This window comes from Petaurus breviceps, unplaced genomic scaffold (genome assembly GCF_028583685.1).
Source record: "Petaurus breviceps papuanus isolate PSGF00001 unplaced genomic scaffold, PetGlider_PUasm1.0 90779, whole genome shotgun sequence".
NCBI lineage: Eukaryota > Metazoa > Chordata > Mammalia > Diprotodontia > Petauridae > Petaurus > Petaurus breviceps.
This window is the reverse complement of record NW_027187344.1, coordinates 4782539-4793523: the sequence shown is the minus strand read 5'-3', so window position 1 is coordinate 4793523 and position 10985 is coordinate 4782539.

Below are 10985 nucleotides of genomic sequence, written 5' to 3'. Positions count from 1 at the left end.
AATTTTGCAGAAAGTATCTCTGATAAAGGCCTCATTTCTCAATTATATAGAGCACTGAGTCAAATATATAAGAATACAAATAATCCCCCAAATGATAAATGATCCAAGGATATGAACAGACTGTTTTCAGACAAAGAAACAAAACTATAGTCATACAAAGAAATGTTCCAAATTATTATAGATTAATATGAATAACAAATACCCACTCTGGGCTCCTTATCCCAGCTCCCATTCACACCAGAGCACAGCTGACTTACCTTTTCATATCTCAAGATTCCAGCAGTAGCCATAATTGTTTGGAAGTGTCTTTCTAATGCTATTGGCTTGAGCTCCTATTCTAGTATATTTCCTCAACATAAATTGCCAGTTATCTCTTCAATACTGTTGATACTATTGATTAGTGCTCCAGTACCATTTAACTAATTAATATCAGTTAGCATTTGCAAAAAGGATATTTACTTCAAAGATTTATTAAGAGGTTACAAACACATCATTCCAGAACCAGAGAGCACAGTCTCTCTTAAAGCACCTTGACTCTTTAGAACAACACACTCATATTTAAAGTGTTGACTATAAAGTAATTGCTCCCACTAAGTTCATTTCTGAATGTGGCATAAGCCAATTGACAAAGCCATTCCTTTGCTCACCAAAACCAGCATCTTGGTATCCACCCACTCTTTGGCCAGATCAAGCATGTCACTCAGAGCTTCATTCCTTACTGGGTTCATATACCTGCAAACTCTGTCTTAGACTCCAATTTCCAGAACTCGGGTACTGCCCCAACTTTATAAGCTCACTGGGTCACAACCTAATCCATTTTGTCTCCAATACTCCTTCATCTAAGAATAGGAAAGAGGCACCCCCACATTCATAACCATTTGAGGCCTTCAGCAATTATTTCCATCTCAAAGACATCCCAGGAGGAAAGAGAACAAGGTCCAGTTTTGGGAGGCCTTTGATATGTATGTTTAGCTCAGAAGTCAAATTAAAAGCTTTTCCTCAGCTACAGCTAGGTAGTGCAGTGGATAGAGCACTGGCCCTGGAGAAGAGAAAACCTGAGGTCGAATTCAGCCTCAGACCTGGGCAAATCACTTAGTCCCAATTGCTTCTCCCCCTTCCCCCCCCCCCCCCCCCCCCCGTAATGGGAATGCAAATTTGGAAGATCTTCCCTGCCCCTAGGTTGAGGTACACCTGGAGCCTAGGGTGGGAGGCTTGTTTTTCAGTAGATACTTTCTGATTGTCCAGTGGGTCCAAAAGGTTGTTACATTCTCTGAGCCAGGAGAAGGCTATATAAGCCCTGATGTGAGGCTTTGTTTTGGGGGCTCACTTTGAGAAGTGTTCTGTGATTTGATCTGTATTCTGGAAAGCCATTGTCCAGGGCCCCCCCGGCTTTGAAAAACCCAGATGTGGAAACCCAGATGTTGACTGGGTATGGATGTAATGGTTGGACAGTTTGGAAATCTGTCTACTTGATCTGTTTCTGTCTTGATAATTCTGCCTGTGTACTTTGAAGTTCGGGGTGCTGACCTTTTCCCCTGAACAAGGTAAACGATATATATTTGACTGATTAAAGTAAGCTTGTTAACCCATCTTGAGTTGCTTTCCTTTATCAAAGCAGATCCAAGAACCTGTGTGAGCAGCCACCCTGCTGACGCTGGGGTGCTTGCTGCTACACCCCCCTAAAAAAAGGTCTTTCCTCTATCATTCAGGAAACCGTTATAGAATGTCTTCCCAGGCTCTAAAGTAGAAAGCTTAGCCCCTCAATTCTAAGTCATCAGGCACTTCCAGACGTAGGCTCAGTAAATGTTCCAAGGAAAAGGTCCTCTTTGACCAAACAGAAGCATAAATTTGTCTCTTCACAACTCCAATGCTCCTAGCTCTCCCTCTGAGAACAAAAAAGAAAATGTCAAATACTTCCCTTCTATGAATCAGACCTTCAAATACTTGAAAACAGCTTTCATATTCCTGCTGTCTTTTCAGTCAAGAAAAAATAGCTGAGAGGCAGAGAGCCAAGATGGCAGATGAAAGGGAACATTTCTGTCATGCTCTCTCAAAATTCCCCCTAAATAATTTTTTTAAAAACATGTCAAGTTGGATTCTAAGCAGTATAACCAACAAAAGTCAGAGTGAGTCACTTTTCTGGTCCAGGACAGCTTAGAGGGACAGAAAGAAAAGTCTGTGGAACTGAAGTGAGGCTGGCCAGGAGTGATACAGAAGTGAGACCAGTTGTGGACCTTGGATGTCATAGCTGTGGTACAAGGAGCTATCAGTGCCTAGAGATAGTAAGGTGATTGAAAAACTGGTCAGAAAGAGATTACTGGGGCCCTTTGTGCTAACAATGGGTGCAGGACTGGGTGCCATTTGGCAATTCCACTGCCCATTACCCAATTCCCAGTCACAATTCAATAGTGAGCACACCTCCTGAGATCATATTGTTGTGGGAATATAGGTGTTTCCGGAACCCCAATAGCCAGAATCCCTAGAAAGCAGTCTGGAATGAATTCACAGACCCAAGCAATCTTTAAGTCAAGATGGCAAAAGTTTATTGACACACTATATAGCAGGCAAGAGTTCTTAGGGAACCTGCAACCTTAAAGGGGGTATATTATAGTTTATGTAAGATAGACATGTATAACATGTGCCAAATATGCCAAGTAGGTGAGTCAGGGCAGAATTAGGGAGTGGCTAAGGAGTGGTCAGTTCTTAAAGGAACATGCACTTTTAATATCTACTACTCAGGCATATTGCCCAGAATTCACTGGGAAATAGCCCAAGGGGGGCTGCATGGAGGTGTGGTTCTAGGCTTGAAACATCACTAAGTTAGTTATTGGTCAGGGATGACTGAGAAAACTCAGGCTGTCCCCATCAATGTCTTGTTATACAAGATAGATGTTAGGAGTAAACTTATATTCCAAGCTAACAAGGGATTCAGGATGTGTATAATGAGCTAGGGAGCATACATATGACTGAGTCTAGGATATATATGATAGGTGTAACCCAGTACACAGCTGCTTCAGCCAGTACATAACTGGGCCAACCTACTAAATCTACAGGTGGAGCTGGCCACTGTAACAGGAAGAGACATAAGTATTTTGCTAGGGCATGCTGCCCTGAGCTGGAGAGAAACTGCCTAAGACAGTGTTTTAAGGCTAGGGAGAAATGTGTTTTTACAAACTGAGGTTCAAGCACAGATTCCCAAGCACCCTATCAATATCACACCTTGGAAACACTGAAAACTTACAGAACTAGCTGTGAAAACAGCATGATATAAAAGCCTGATGCTCAGGACGGTTCCCCAATCCTTCTCTCCCCAAGGTAAGCAGATTCCAGTTCTAAAATAAAGAGTCCTTCCCAGAGGTAAGAATGAAAAAATAGGAGAAAATATGCAATATCTTCTAGGAAAAACAACTGACCTGGAAAATAGATCAAAGAGAGATAATTTAAGAATTATTAAACTAGTAAGAATATCAAATGTGAAAAGCTACTATGATCAAGACAATGATTCAATACAAAGAACCCTTGATGAAAAATACTACCCACTTCCAGAGAGAGGATTGGTGAATTCTGAGAGCAGACTGAAACACAGTTGTTTTTTTTTAAGTTTCTTTATTTTTCTCTGTGTTTTCTTTTGCAACATGGCTAATTAAGGAAATAAATTTTGCATGACTTTACATGTATAATCAATATCATATTGCTTGCCTTCTCAAGGGGTAAGTGAGGGACTGATGGGAGGGAGAGAATTTGGAGCTAAAATTTATTTAAATTAATGTTAGAGGTGGCCAGGTAGCACACCAAGTAAGAGCACTGGCCCCAGTGTTGGGATGACCTGGGGGATTGAATCCAGGCTCAGACACTTAGCACCCACCCAGAAAAACCTGGCCGTGTAACCTTGAGCAAGTTACTTAACCCCAATTGCTTAGGGGTGGCCAGGTAGCTCAGTGAGTAAGAGCACCAGCCCCAGTGTTGGGATGACCTGGGGATCGAATCTGTGCTCTGATACTTAGCACCACACCCAGAAATAACTGGCCGTGTAACCTTGAGCAAGTTACTTAACCCCAATTGCTTTAAAAAAAAATTAATGTTAATTTTTTACATGTAATTGGAAATATTTAAAGAAATAAATTAAAATATTTTTTAAAAAGAATTATTGGAAAATGGTGGAGTAGGTCAGAAAACTTTCAGCTCTACAAATTTCTCCATAGAAAAAGACAGAACATTGCCTCAGAGGGAATGTAGAGCAGTGGAAATAAATAAGTCAGGGTAAAGCAGTTGTTCTTCTAAAACAACCTATAAAGTCCAGGAAAGACCTGACCTCCAGGGGCAGAGATTCAGCTAGAATGAAGTGCTCCAAGCTAGCTCTGCAGAATCAACAAACAATAAGCCCTGAGGGCATCTGAGATTGGGAGGCAGTCTCAGCCTTGGAAACTTTTCATTTTACCATCAGTGTGGGGGTCTGATGACTAAGAAGATTAAAAGTCCTTCCACTGTTGAGGGATGCCAAATAATGCTATGCTGTCCAGACACTTAATTGTAGCCTTCTTTGGTGGGTTGGGGGGGAGGATGAAAAAAAAGTAAAAAGTACCCAGCAGAGAACAAAAGAAAGCTTATAAGGAAGTAAAGAAAAGCTGGGCAGCTTTGAAAGCAATGTGTAGTATTTATTATAGAGATTTTCTTGAAATGGAAATTTATTGTTTTATATTGAATTCTCTCGTGTACTGCTATGTGCATAGCAATGTTTTTTTTTTCTTTTCTTATTTTGTATTTAAGTTTAAAATAAATTTTAAAACTTCTTCACCCCCCCCCAAAATTGAACTACTTGAAAGCCATGGTCAAAAAAATAGAGCTTAGAAATCATATTTCAAGAACCATATTTTTAGAACCAGAGGGAAAGATAGTAAATGAAAGAAGCTACCAAGATCTTCTGAAAGAGACACCAAAATGAAAATTCCCAGGAATATTATAGCCAAATTCCAGAACATCCAGGTCTGGAGAAAATATTTTAAGCAGCCAAAAAGAAACAATTCAAATACTGTGGAGTCATAGGATAACATAAGATTGAGTAATTTCTACATTAAAGAATCAGAGGGCTTGGGATATGATATTCTGGAGGGCAAAAGAGTTACGATTATAACAAAGAATGGATATTTAATGAAATAAAGAATTTTCAAGCATTCCTGATGAGAAGACTAGAGCTGAATAGAAAATCTGACTTACAAATAACAAGACTCAAGAGAAGCATAAAAAGGTAAACAGGAAAGATAAATCATAAGGGAGTTAATAAGGTTAAACTGTTTATATTCCCAAATAGGAAGATGATACACTTAATTCCTAAGAACTCTATTATTATCAAGGCAGTTAGAAGAAGTCAGCATAGACAGAAGGCACAGGTGTGAGTTGATTGTGTTGAGATGATTTTTTTTTTAAATAATGGAAATGTGAGAAAGAGGGATGCACTGGGAGAAGGTGGAAGAGAAAGGAAGAATGTGGAAAATCATCTTAAATAAAAGAAATGTGCAAGGAAGAGTATTTACTTTGGAGAGGGAAAAGTGTGTGGGGGGGAGAATGGGGGTGGGCAGGCAACACAAACCACTCTAATCTGAACTGGTTCGAAGAGGGAAGAACACACACACACACGCGCGCGCGCACACGCGCACACATACCCACTCAGTTGGTTATGGAAATCTATGTTACCCAATAGAGAAGTCACTTAATCCTGTTTGCCTCAGTTTCCTCATCTATAAAATGAGCTAGAGAAGGAAATAGCAAACCACTCCAGTATCTTTGCCAACAAAACCCAAAATGGGGTCAGGAAGAGTCGGGCACTACTAACAAAAACTCCCAGAATCTAACACAGTGCTTAGCACATAGTGGGTGCTTCATAAATGCTTACTGATTGATATATAGGTCTTCCAGATATATAGGTAAAGCCATCTAATACCTAAAAATTAGCACTTGCTAATGTTCTCTGTGAATTTGTTCTGACTGAATGATAAGATGCTGAGAGTTTGGTACCAGCTGGCATCTGGTAACAGGTTGTCATCCTACCTGGATGGTAAATTCTTACTTGGACTATATTTCACTAGATTATAATTGATAAAAATCTTACTTGACTTTGAGAGGAGGAAAGTAACCCACTTGAAATCAGCATGCCCAGACCTGTTTACTGGAGCTACCAAAGCGCATTCTAGTCAAAAGTATAGTGTGATCTAGTAGAAAGAACATCAGAGAAGGAAATACATCATCCTACCATTGCTGAAGAGGTGGGGGAACAGATGAGACAGGACAAAAGGAAGGAGGGAAGGAAGAATTGGGGGGAGTCCTGCCTCTGACACCATCTCACTGGGACAACTTGAGCAAGTCATTTCATTCTCTCAGCCTCAGTTTCCTCAACTGTCAAATGGTTATAATAATTCTTCTTGTATTTACCTCAAAGTTTCAATAGAGTTAATAGATGTGAATGAATTATACAAATGTAAGGTGTTCTTTAAAAAGTGCCCTACCTATTCATCACTGCATAAAGTAAGGGAATATGTCATAATTCCATATACTTTTCATTTGGGAACAATAACTCATTTGTAAATGTTAGAACCTCCACCACCTCCCCCTAATAAATTATATCATATTTATTTTGTATTTTGTCATTCATTTGTTTTGGTCATGTTCAACTCTTTGCTGCCTAAGCTTATTCTTTCCATCTTTTTGGTCTTATTTTTTATAGCTGGCATTTCTAGCGCAGTTTTGAATAGTAATGATAGTAATGGACATCTTTGCTTTACCCCTGATCTTACTGGGAAGGCTTCTGTTCAACCTCATTACAGATAATGTTTGCTCTTGGCTTTAGATAGCTATTACTTATCATATTAAGAAAGGTTCCACTTATTCCTATGCTTTCTAGTGTTTTTAACAGGAATGGGTATTGTATTTTGTCCAAAGCTTTTTTTGTATCTATTGAAATAATCATGTGGTTTTTGTATTAATTATTGATATGGCCAATTATGCTTCTAGTTTTCCTAATATTGAATGAGACCTACATTCTGGTATAAACCCAAACTGGTCATAATGTATAATCTTTGTGACATTTTGCTGTAGTCTCCTTGCAAGTATTTTATTTAAAATTATTGCATCAATACTCATTAGGGAAATCGGCCTATAATTCTCTGTTTTGGTTGTCCCTGGCTAAGGTTAAGATCATGTTTGTATCCCTAGTGCTTCCTGCAGAGGGGGTAGCTATCTCTTTACTGGCATCATGCCTGTCCTCAGATCCTTCATGAAGCCTAAAATGGTCAAGATAGGAACAAAAAGTCTGTCCAATACCAGACAGAAATGTCAAGATCAAGAAAAGCTGGCATAAACCAAGAGGCTGTGACAACAGAGTGTGAAGACAATTCAAGGGACAGCTCCTGATACCCAACATTGGTTATGGAAACAAAATGTTACCCAGTGTATTCACTGAAGTTTTTGGTACACAATGTCAATGAGGTAGACGTGCTCCTCATATGTGACAATCTTACAGATCTAGCCACCCTGTCATCCTCACCTTGGAGATGGTCCTATGTATTCAGCTCTTACTAAGGTTGGAGCCTACAGTTGAGTAACCAGAGGTCTAGGGTCCAGAGGTAAGCTGAGAGTTCTCTTGTTCTGTTGCTCTGATCCATGAATTCAGTGCACAGACTTAAGCTAGATCCTGCAGCCTAGTAACCAAGACAGGGAGTTCCTCCCAGAGGTAAGCCTATAGTTCTATTACTCTAAACCTAGAGAATTTTCTAGCTAGCTAACAGGGCCGAGGCTAGCAACAGTCTTCTAGGGCTCCAACCAGAGGCAAGCCTCCAGTAGTGTTTACTAGACTCAAACCAGAGTCAGGGACCTACAAAGCTCAGCCCAGGAGGCACGACAATCAGACTATGCTCTCGATCAGATCACGTACGGGTCTGCATTAGATGCATTGAAAGTTTATAGCTTCCTAACTGGAGCCACCCCTAAAATCTTCTAAGAATATATTACTTAATTCCTAGAAAAATAGTAATAAGACCCCAGATAATAAAATTTAGGACAACGCAAGAACCCAACATTCCCTCCAGATACATGCTGAGCCTGGCCTTATCACAAAGTCCAAATTGAGGTAGTAAAGCTAGAACAAATAACCAAGAAAAAATAACAACAATAAGGAGCTATTATAAAGCCAGAACTTAACTTCACAAGTTCTTACAAGAAAATCTTGCAAGAAAAACACAACTTGGTCTCAAGGCCAATTAGAATTTGACAACTTTCTAACATGGGGAGAAGAAGCACATGTCCTTTCCTCACATTAATGTTCTGAAAGGTTATCAAGGGAGTTATCTAAAAAACAAAACAGAGGTACTGGAGTGTGGGTTGGTTCTGTTCTAGGGGTTTAATAAGAGAAAGAGAAGGGAGAGTAAAAAAAATAATATATTTGTGTGAAAAGGAAGAAGGGGCTAGAACTTGCTATTTCTGATAAGGAGGGGATGTAAGAAGAATATAACAAGCGATGAAGAAGGGGTGGGAGGAGCCACAGCAAATGAAATTACTCATCAGAAATGAACAGAAAGGGGTTAGACAGAAGCACAAAGGGTTTTGTGTAGAAACTTAACAAAAAACAAAGAAGGCATTTTGGAAGGAGGTATTAAGAGGGAAGATATTGGGGGGTTCGAAGAATGACCAAAAGCAAAACAAACTTCCTTATCTTGAAGTTGGTAGTAAAAGCATGTGTGTGTGTGTGTATGTGTGTGTGTGTGTGTGTGTGTGTGTGTGTGTTGGGGGTAGGGAAGATAAAAGAACCAGAATCTAAGTGGGTGCCTTAGACAACTGGGAAAAGGCATATATGTGGTATATGAATATAAAGGAAAATTATTTCATTTTAAGAAGTGATGAAAGTTTCAGACATTTACTAGCTATGTGACTCTGGGCAAGTCACTTAATCCTGTTTGTCTCAGTTTCCTCATCTGTAAAATGAGCTGGAAAAGGAAATGGAAAACTACTCCAGGATGTTTGCCAAGAAAACTCCAAATCAGTTCACAGAGTCAGACATGACTAAAAATTACTGAACAACAACAAATGTCAAGTTAATTTTATTTTAGTAAAAAGTAAAAGTCAGAAATTTTATCAAGCTTGGGAAACAAGTTCTATCTCCAGTTTTGATCAGCTAACAAATGTCCTTCTCTTCCCTTCCTCCCTTTTTGTTGTTTCCAGATGTGTATACATTTGTTTTTCCCTCCTGCTTTCTGTGAAATTCCATTTTTCTATACTGCTTTTATATTCATATCCTATGTAAGGTTGCTAAGTTGATTCTCTGGGCTCTCTGACTTTGTATACAGATGAACGTATACTCTGAGCATAATAAAACCTTTCCATCATTGATTTGGTGATTGACAGCAGTACCTAATAAACAGATCCTCAGATAATTTTTATCTCAGAAGAATATAAATCTAGAGAGCAAGATGCATTTTTCCTTCTTCCCTGTGGAGCACTACTAAAGTAGCTGCTTGTTGAGTAGATGGATATAAACAACTGAGGGGGTCTGCTTTGTTCGCAAGATATGCAGCCAGGATTTGTCGAAGGGCTTCCTGGGACTTAGCAGGCCTGACAACTCCTACCCAATCCTAGTGATTCATAACAGTCTGTTCAATCCTTTTCAGGCCCAAGTTCATTCTCTTTCATTGTGTGTGGGGAGTGAAAACTTCTCAGGATGGTAGACTTCATTCTTCCCCGCCTTCACTTCTGCTGTCAATCAGCAGTAAGCCCTTTCAGGAATCTTTTGACCTCTACCCTTGTTGGCCACACCCTTATCAGCATTAGGCCCTTTAGGGTTTTCCACCTCCAACCTAGCAGGTAACTTTAGTCTCTCCCTTCTTCACTTTGGCATCTGCCAAATAAGAATAGGTACATTTGAATTGGTTATCCCCCATTTGCCTGTTCTTTGTAAGCCTGCCTCCCAGCCACTGAGGAATAGTGGTGGGCTTCCTTGTTATTTGCCATTGGGGAAGATTTTCTCACTGAGACTTGAGCCCACCTGTCAGCCAATGGGAGAAGAGACAGTGGGGAGTGGGGGGGGTTTACTGCCTTAGGATATAAATTTTTGTTCTGCTTATCCTAAGAAATTTCTTAAATTTTAATTTAACTTAATTAATTAAAATTAATTAGAGTTAATTTTGGATGGAGCTTTTCATCCCAAACAATTGGGAAAACAAAGCAAAATGGGTGTTGAGTAGTTTTGCCTTCTTCTATTATCTTTAACATCCAAAAGAATAAAGGACAGAATATTGTGGATAGAGTAGTAGTGAGATATAAGACAAGTACCTAAAGCCTTTGAGTGGGAAGAAAAAATAAGAAGGAAAAAGTACAAAGTGCTTGGTAATCAAACTTCTAGAACACTTCTGGCTGTCAACAACTTAGAATGCTTTTGCTTCCAAGAGGGTTTGGCAGGAATTTGCTAAGTGTCAATCAAAGGCAGGTAAGGAAGTTAGCTGTCATATTATGAAAAAAGTGTAAAGCCCACTCCAAATAGAACCATGTTCATGAGGGTCCAGGGATTGAGTCCCTGGTTTTTTGGCTTAGTCTTTCTCCAAAAGACTGTCTGCTCCAGAACCACAATTATTAATTCTGACATTGAGGGGTGGGGGTGGAGGGGAAGAATTATGTAGAGCCTCTGCCCTGGAAGGGTACATCTGTAGTCAGGAAGGGGTGAGAAGGTGAGTCTGTGTCCCCACATTGTGCTGATTTCTCAATGCCTGGAAAGAAATGAAGGCTGGAAAGTAACAGGCAGAGACCAAAGTATGTTGGTTCAAAAAATTTCCACCATTACTTTCTTAAGTTTATAGGCTCTAGGACACAGACACAAGAGCAATGGGACCCATCAGGGATGGTAGCCTACAACTAAGGAAGGAAGAGAAGGCAGTCACATTGTAGATGTGTGGTTGTGGGGCAAGGGGTGGCATGTGGTGGTACAAGGCTGCTGGAAGAATATGAGT